Raw genomic sequence first — 9,900 nt, forward strand, 5'->3', positions numbered from 1 at the left:
AGAAATGTATTAATATTTCTTCGCACATTAAGGAATCTATGACCTGAATTTACTACATTTTATATTTAAGAATATCTTAATTATGACATGTAATTCAACTTACACGGACTACACAGACACCGCATTATGAAGCGTTTACAAGAGCACGAGGTCACCACATTATAGGTGCAATATTTACTTGTAAAATGCTACGACTCAAGCAGCCCAACAGCCCAGGTTAATTTTTGTAAATATTTTTAAATTATACGAGTAGGTGTACCTACCGGTCTACCTACCGGTCGCAAATAGGCGCAACTGAGATGAGCGGTCGCGCTCCCATACTTACGTGAGCGCTTATGTGTGGTGTCTTATGTACTCCGTCTATTAGTTGAGGCGGTCTGTGTATAATTAAAACACTACCTACCTACTGAATACCTGAACTATGTCAACACTCGATACACCTAAATGGCCCGAGACTTTATAAATAGATCAACCATTATAATTATTGACTTTGTTCGTCATAGTTATAGGAAAATTTACTAATTAAAAGTTGGTGGTCTTTCACAAAAAAAAGTTTTGGCCGAGTGGACTCTTATCACTGAAAGATTAAAAATTAAATACTATGTTCGTATATAAATAATTAGTGTAGCATTGTACGAAATTTTTGGGGTGCACACGCACACACTAGGCCAAAGGGAAATAATTTTAGACTAAATCTAAGCCCCAAAAGGAAACTGTCAGATAGTTTTTTTTTGCATTTGAGTACAGTAGCGTAGCGTATGAAACAACACGCCAAAGAATCTGCCACCTTGGCATACTTTTCTAAATAAATTGGGATATTATCTCTACAAATCGCGTTCAAAAGAATATTTCACAGTAAGTATAATTATTTTTTAAGTTATTAGAGAATAGTAGATACCTACTTCTGTCTGCTCCGCTACTTTTGGATACCTACTACAGACATTCAGCATAATATAGGTAGGGTGACTGCTACAGTTATTGGCCACTACATAGTAATTGGCCTTTCCTAACAGATCAGAAATAAAACAAGCCAATTGAAACCTTATTGTTAACAGCGGCCAATTACTATGTAGTGGCCAATAACTATAGCAGTCACCCTAGGTACTTACGGCTAAAAATACATTGTAATTAGTAGACCTAATACTTAACTACATTAAACTAAGTATACAAAATGAATTAAGAATTAAAACATTCAATATACATTAAATTAAATTAGAAATGCTAATTGATTGAGAAGCGTAAATAGGATAAGTTATATTCTACCTATTTGGAAAGGGGCAGTACCTTATTATAGTAATATATGTACGGTGCTTTAAGAAGGTCTAAATTTAGATAGCTAAAAATTGTGTAGGTAACTAATACATTATTAAGATGTTAGTCGTAATTAATGTAATGATATATGTATGTAAAACATTTGAAAACCTTAATCACGTCAACGGCTCTCTTGCTGCCATAGAACCTGAATTTTGACTGCCAGACTTAAGTTGTCCTATATTAAGAAAAAATAACATCATTTTTAGAAAAGACGAGTACCGACTCAGTTCCATAACTTTACTTTCATTCCAAATGAGGGAAGTAGGTAGGTACAGGTAGGTAGGTACAGGTAGGTACAGGTAATAAATATAGTATAGTATAGTTTCTTGAGTTATTTGGAATTCAAATTTAATTATTGGATTGGAATTTACTTTGTACTATGATTTATCCTAGCATTACTTAAATTAAATCGTTTTACCGTGTCAAAATGTGTAGTATTTATGTCTATCGTGTAGGTAATATTTGATACCTATGTAAATAACCATAACAATTATAATTGCCTATGTGAGTATCCTACTGAGATTCTTCTTAAGTACATATGTACTTAAGTACCATAAGTACCAAACCATAGGTATATTATCTATGGTCTGGTGATATTCATAACCACCGGTACATAATTAAGCCTTTGGAAGCCAAGAACGTCAAAAGTTGTCGCCACTGGAGCCAGTATTCGTACTCATAGCGCCAGGGGCACCTACAGGGGTACTACGATAACTGGCGTTGCATTTAGAGCGGCATGTTATCAAACACAAGATAGTTGTGGTGTAATTAGTATTTTCAGTACATATGGTGCTACTTTACCGCCCTAGTGCGGTAATTGGCACAATACGTGCCGAAAAATTAATGGGCCATATGTACTGTAAAACGTACAATACACGTGCGAAAAGGTAATTCGCAACTCGTGTCGATTTAAAACAATCCCTTCGGTCGTGTTTCAATTTATCGCCACTAGTTGCGATTTTCCTACTTATCGCACTTGTATCGTAATGTACTATTTCGCCGTCATGTCAATGGAGTAATATTGTCATCAACGCTAAGCAACAAATTGCACGAAGGTACCTACATTATCATAAGTTTAGTATAATGACTCTATGTGTGATTGAATCAACCTAATGTTCCAAATAGATTTTTGAAAATACTATATTTTTGTCAGTATTATCTATTTGAGTAAGTAGGTATTAAAAGATAACGTTTACTTATCTAAGTTCTAATTAAAAAAATAATCAATGTTTGCCATATAAAAATCACAACATTTTTTTTATAAGTATCTACATTTATTATTTAATTTCTAATTTGATACATTTTACACATTATTTTAACGGGTGTGATTTTAACGGGACCGGAGTATACCTTTAGGAGCTATCTTTGTGGAACATCGTTGGCGTAAATCGAAGTATACAAATTACAATGTGGTATGTTTTAAGCTGTATAGTAGGTGAGCCCAAGTGCGGATTTTAGGATTTACTCAAACCCGGCAGATTAACATATTTGCATTCTGTTGAGTACCATTTATGAGTCCTTTATACAGCATCGTGCGTCTAGGACAGCCCAGAATAAGTAGTAAATAAATTGATCGTCAGAAATATTCGAGCGTATCAGATATAGGTAAAGTGGATTCATTACTTGTTGAAAGAGTCCATATCAACAACATGAAAATTGCAACTAAACGTAAGGGAGTTGCAAAAATTGTTACCTACCTTAACACTCTAGAGCGCGGTCTATTTTTGTTATTATTTTGAAGGGAATAATGTAATATTAACGAAAAAAATTATTCTGTTGATTTGCACAAGCCGAAGTAGCAAAAATCCTATGCGGAGATTAGTAATACCACTCGTTCTTCCTTTCACATTTGTTATTTCTGACTCTCTCACAGATACTTCCTCGGATGGCAATGACGATTGCAAAAAGCCTCCATTCGTCCTCATCCGAGATGGAAGGTGATTTATGTAGATGGAAAGTAGGTAGACATCAGCCAAACACACTCAAGCATAGATTATTTCAATACTTGACATTCCATCAAACGCAGCCGTCGTAAGAGACTACATATATACATGTATTTGTATATTATAAGCTTTTATTGGCATCAAATTGTTTTTATGTCAAAATTGTCGAATTTGTCAGTAACTGTACATTTTTTTTCCAAATTCTGTATGTGTTAGTAATTGTTAATTAGTAGGTATGTATTTGTATATAGGTACATACATATATAATTTTTTGAACAAATGGTATTTTTGGAACTTGCTCGACTATGTAATAATAAATTGTAAAATATAATTTGGTGGATGTATAGTTAGTAGAAATTTTCTGAGGTGATTTTCGGCTCAACCATTAATCTGTTAAACAAAGGGCATTGCCGCCTTTATGCAGTGCTGCTATTTAACCTTTTCGACGCCGCGTCAAACACAAAAACTGTCACTCGGACGCCACGTCACCGAAGTGTCAAAACTGAAATTGAACTTTATGCATATGCACGTAGGTCTATGTTGCTCTGTGGTCTGTGACCGATTAATCCGTCTTTGGCGTTGGACCTGCGGTGCTGATATATCGGTCATTGGCGTCCAAAAGGTTAATAGCTACTTACCGACTCCCCTACGAGTGAAACGAACGATCCCGTTAAAATAACAATTTTACAGTTCTACTTATATGGTTCAAATTCATGTAAATAACAGCTCATTCGTCGATCGATCGCCCACATTCGGGTAAAAAAAATCGGAGATCGACAAATAAGACGGGCACTATTGAATAAATAGGTATACCTGCTGCAATATATTGGTGGAAAATTCACCGTTACATTATATGCCCCTGTTGCAGGTCACACCATATACATCGGACTATTATAAATATAGCAATATAATGTAACAAAACAAACAGATTTTATAATAAAGTACTGTAAAATTGCAAAGCGCACTTTATTTTTAAACATTATATATTTCAATGTTGATATATATATATATTTCCTTTCTTATTGTGGGACGTCACATTATTACAATCTATAAATTGTAAATACAGATGTAAATCACAATGAAAAAATCAACGATGGTCAACTCTGGCCAACGTGGCACTCGAACTAGTGATCCAAAAGACTCGAGCCTTTGGAGATTTTTTTTTAGGGCTCGCCTCATCTCTTGAAGCCTAAAAGGCTAAAAGCCTATTTAGCTCTTTAGCCCCCGAGCCTAGTTCTATTTAAGAGCCTAGACTCTTGGGGCTAATAACCTTATTAAGCCTCTAAAAAAAAGCCTATTTAGCTCTTTAGCCCCCGAGCCTAGTTCTATTTAAGATCCTAAACTCTTGGGGCTAATAACCTTATTAAGCCCCAAGAGTCTAGGCTCTTAAATAGAATTAGGCTCGGGGGCTAAAGAGCTAAATAGCCTTTTAGCCTTTTAGGCGTCAAGAGATGAGGCGAGCCCTAAAAAAAGAGCTAAAAGGCTCGAGTCCTTTGGATCACTAACTCGAACCCACATCCTTGGATTGCCGGTCCAATGCGTTACCAATTCCGCCAATTTCAATTTCGCGTTGATTGACGGATGGTCAGCTGGCGGAATTGGTAACGCATTGGACCGGCAATCCAAGGATGTGGGTTCGAGTCCCACTTTGGCCAGAGTTGATCATCGTTGATTTTTTCATTGTGATTGACATCTGTATTTACAATTTATAGATTATATATTTCGTCACTACTTTGAAAAAATCTCGTATTTCACATTGCTACTCAATGTTGAATCGCAGTAACTCTGTATGCAATCCATACATAGTTGCCACATTTTTCTTTTGATTTACAGAAAAAGATACGAGTTTTTTTTACGTAGTGACGATTTCTTCCAGTCTAGGGTGACAAGTATCCAACATTTCGACTAGAAATACTAGAATGCACCTTCTTTCGGATGTGCATAGCATCCATTGTGAATTCCAAAGAATGCCAAATTTCACTAACTTATGTACCTAATCATTATTTGCTGTAATTTGTTACACCGACCAACCGAAGTAATTAACTGAATCAATCACGGTTGATGGTCAAACGCGATTGAATCAATATAATACCTTTGTCAATCGATTGATACCAAAAATAGTAAATATTACCTTCAAATTAGGGCTCGCGGTCGGGTCCGGGTTTCGGGTACCCGTTGCCGGGGCCCCGTTCTCGTGCTACACGAAACCGGATTTGTGGCCCGTTCGGAACGGGTAATTAGGATCCGTGTAGTTAAGATCCGTGTACCCGTGTTACCCGTGTGTCCGGATCCACGGATACAAGGGTCCGGTCCGTTCTTGATGTATAGTGACGATCGGACGCGTTCTTTATAAGAGCGAAGAATGAAAAGTTTATAACGAACAATAATACATTACCAATAACAAGCAAAACAGAAAAAAAACAGAACATCAACAACAACTAGATCCGGAGCCGAACTCAAATCCAGATCCGAACGCACTACACGGGCACGGATTTTGACGGGTTCGTGTAATTCGGAGGCTTAGCACCGCCGGGGCTAAGAACACGGATGCGCGGGTTGGCGTGTAGCACGGATATCGGGAGCCCTACTTCAAATGCAGGAGTTTATTTAGTATTAATTTATGGAACAATCTTACATAATACTAAAATAAAATAAAGTAAAGATTTTACGAGTTATTCCGCTGATAATCTTAATAAAATATATCTCATTGCCACAAACGTCATACATAAAAATGTTGCAGCTTCAATAATAGTTATTTGTTTTACACGGGGGTAAAGTTGTTGTTTAACCGCTCGTGCTAATATTGATACCCGAGCAAGCGAAAGATTCCAAAATTGAACCACGAGCGTAGCGAGTGGTTCGAAAAATGGAATCTTGAGCGTTGCGAGGGTTTCAAAGCACGAGGGTTAAACAAAATTTGCCCCCGAGTGAAACACAACATTTTTCACCACACCAACCCGAAGCAAATATTAAATGTAAAATATCAAATAAAATCAAACCCAAATGAATGTTATTAAATATTTATCATCCAAAATCATCATTTAAAAGTCAATTCTACCAGCAAACACAAGAAAACAACTCAAAATTAGCATTTGATTACTTTGCCTCACATGTGAATAAAATACAACTTTGCTATCAGTTTTTGAAGTGCAAAGTAAGCCTTTCCGAGCTGGTGTGGTGAAAAAACATTTTCACCACACCAACTGGTAAAAGCCCTCTTGATTGTTCAAAAACTAATGAGAAAGTTGCATTTTATCCACATGTGGGGCAAAGTAATCAGGTGCAAATTTTGAGTTGTTTCCTTATGTTTGCTGGTAGAATTGACTTTTAAATGATGATTTGGAATGACAAATATTTAAAAACATTTATTTTGAATTGATTTGCTTTGATTTTGTTTGATATTTTACAGTTAGTATTTTCACTATTTTCCTTGTGTTGATGTGATGGTGAAAATTTGTGTTTCACTCGGAGTCAAAGTTTGTTTAACCCTCGGGTATCAATATTAGCACGAGCTGTTACACAACAACTTTGCCCCCTTGTTAAACAAATAACTATTGTTTGACTTATATAAACGTTCTTACAAACATCTCCCTAAATGAACTTATCCACACTATTTATAAATTAATATACCTATTTGAGAAGGAAATCTGCCCGGTAACTTTCATTATACCTTCTTGTTACATAAACCTACTTCGTTTCTTTAGGGGTAAGAAAGTTGTGTTTTAACACTTTTAACCATTGTGCAAATTTTGAGAAAAGGATTTTAAAGCTGGCTGAGTAGCATTTTTTTGGCATATTAAATTATTATAATTAATGGTACCTAAAATAGGTACTTAGATATGTTCATAGTCCCATGTCTTGGCTGAAATACATTTAAGAATGGAGCAACGTCGGTCGAATTTCACCGTCCCATACAAACGGAGTTTCGTTCTCATTTTAAAACTACGTGTTGGATTGTAATGAAACTTTATACATACAATGACATATACCTCATGTCCTCATTGTATGTAGTCCTGTAGTTAATTGGTTTATATAGCTCCAGTTTATAAAACAAACGAAATATAGCAAAAACAAGTTTGGTATGAACAATTTAAATTCGCTGTTTACAGGACTAGATATAGCCTATTGTAAGTACAAATTTTCAGAACAATCTAGCTTGTCCTTTTAAAATGAGAGCGTAACTACACTTGTACGGAGAACCGAGCTTGCTGGGGACTTCTAAATAAACCTGGTCAAACCCGGCAAACGAGGCATAGTACTGGAAATTATTTTTTAACACCTTCTCAACCGTCAAGTTACAGTTAATAACATATACTAATCTATGCCGTCAAGTGCCTTTTTCATGGTGTATTCGCCGAACAGGTGAAACAATATTGGTCACAGAATACAGCCCTAACGGACGCCCCGTTCTGTATGGAATTCCCTTGACTTATGTATGTTTATGTATGTAAATATTCACTACTTTTACGAAGCTCGAGCCATCAAGGTACGGATTCTGTATTAGGTAAGTGAGGTGATCTGGCACACCCATCTTAGCCAGCACATCGAACATAACCCCCCATAGCACTGTCAAACGCTTTTGGTAGTAGGGTGATTCTTAAATAGTGTCCAAAAAATTTTTTTTTTATAAACGTTTTTATTTTTAACATATTATTACATATATCAAAAGTCAATATACATACATATACCAAAAAGCAATTTTTTGATTAATATGGTCAAGCTTAATACCCTCTGGAAAGGTAAATAAAATGAGTACATAAACACGGTTGTGACTAAGTGTCCCTCAGTCGTGACATTTCGGCATTTTGGTGGCCAACGCGGCTATTTTGATTTATATAGTTATTTTAACATAGCCTAAGTCACTCCTATGACTACGACAAACCTAATGACAGCTCAGACGTTAAAATCCGTCACATTATAAAGGCTGCAGAGCGTGACAAAGAATTGGATACACATCATACATACATACAAGTGAAAAAATTTTTTTTTGCTTTGGCAGTCGGGCAATAATAGCAAATGATCTGTAGCTAATAAAAATGCATTACTGAAAAGTGCATGTGCCTCTAAATTAATCAAACGAATTAAGAATGACACGACCACGTGTCTATATGTCACGAACGTGGACTCACAAGTCCGTGGTGGTGACAGATTTATGAGGCCACGGTTGTGATAATTTGGAACATGTTCGATATTACATAATAATTTCCTTTGATTGTGCAAATGTTAAATAATTAGCTTAATCTGCAATGTATGAGGTATATCTTATGTTACCAACAATAACTTGAAACTGCAACTTACTTTTAAAACTCTAACACGGCGGTGATGCGTTAAGGTTGACCGTTTTTTCAAATGAACACAAATAAATAATTTTCGACAAAACTTCTCCCTCCAGCCATTTGTAAACCTGACAACAACACAGTGTTGCTGTACTAAAAAAACTTTAATAGGGCTGCCAGTAGTAAAGATAATTTCCTACCGAGTACCGCATGTTTATATTACCACGCGCGGTGGTGACGCGATACCTATTCACAAAATGTATGTTGTTTAAAATTATATAAAATCGTTATAAATCCATACATACATACATACATTTTTTAAACAGTGTTGTAGAACAAGGATTAGTGTTTTATATTTGATATAAATTATTGCAAAATCACTTCATATTTTTTCAAAAAAAAATCAAATTTCACAAAATCTGGGGAAATCACACTACACGGTCCGTGACATTTCACACTTGTAATTTTTGTTATATGTTTCTAATACTCTTAGGACAATACATTTAGGTTGACCTAAAACTAGAGGTAAATTGCTAAGTATATTGATATAGAGTTTACTTATTTTCACAAAAATACATGCTATTCTTACGTGTTACACTAAATGCATAAGAATAAGAATTACCCAGTAGCTAGAATATTTTAATTTACCTACATCCTTATTTAAAGAGGTACTGGATTTAGGTACTATATACCATATTATGGAATGGTCTCATTACCCAATAAAGTAATAATATATATTTATCTACAAACAGGTAATTAGTGGGTATTTATCACTAATAGTAGCGATCCGTAAAACTACTGGAGCTGTAATTATAACATAAATGTAGCATATTGTGGCATCAAGATTGTGTATGGTGTGCAAGTAGATATAAAACTATTTGCTAGAATTAAATGAAATAGATATGTATCTTCCAGATGCCAGATAGTTTTTATACATTCATTTTATCTTTATAATTAATATCTAGTACAATGTATTACTGCTAATATCATTGATTGGGCGACATGTTTTAAATATTGACTTTAATATTTGTATTACGGCAAAATATACATTCAAATGCGTAAACACATTATGTCCACTATAAATTAGTAGTAATTTAAATGTAGAAAGGTTAGAATTAATAATTTATACTTGAAATTGACGACCGGTCTGGCCTAGTGGGTAGTGGTCCTGCCTATGCAGCCGATGGTCCCGGGTTCGAATCCCGGTAAGGGCATTTATTTGTGTGATGACACAGATATTTGTTCCTGAGTGTTTTCTATGTATTTAAGTATAGCGATTAGACAAACCCTGATATCCCACGTAAGGTTACTTCTCAGAAATGCTCTAACGGTAATATTTTTTTAATTAGAACAAAAGATAAAAAAAA

General features: G+C 35.2%; 1 long non-coding RNA gene and 1 other non-coding gene across 2 annotated transcripts in view; one reads left to right on the top strand and one right to left on the bottom strand.

Moving 5' to 3' along the window:
* Positions 1-9,900, bottom strand: part of LOC134804946 (uncharacterized) — a 371,780-nt gene that overhangs the window by 210,789 nt on the left and 151,091 nt on the right. The gene's annotated exons all lie outside the window — the stretch shown is intronic.
* On the top strand, positions 4,841-4,912 carry Trnaa-ggc (transfer RNA alanine (anticodon GGC)). The gene has a single exon. It is a non-coding gene; the product is annotated as a tRNA-Ala (tRNA).

Source organism: Cydia splendana, chromosome Z, assembly GCF_910591565.1.
Source record: "Cydia splendana chromosome Z, ilCydSple1.2, whole genome shotgun sequence".
Lineage (NCBI taxonomy): Eukaryota > Metazoa > Arthropoda > Insecta > Lepidoptera > Tortricidae > Cydia > Cydia splendana.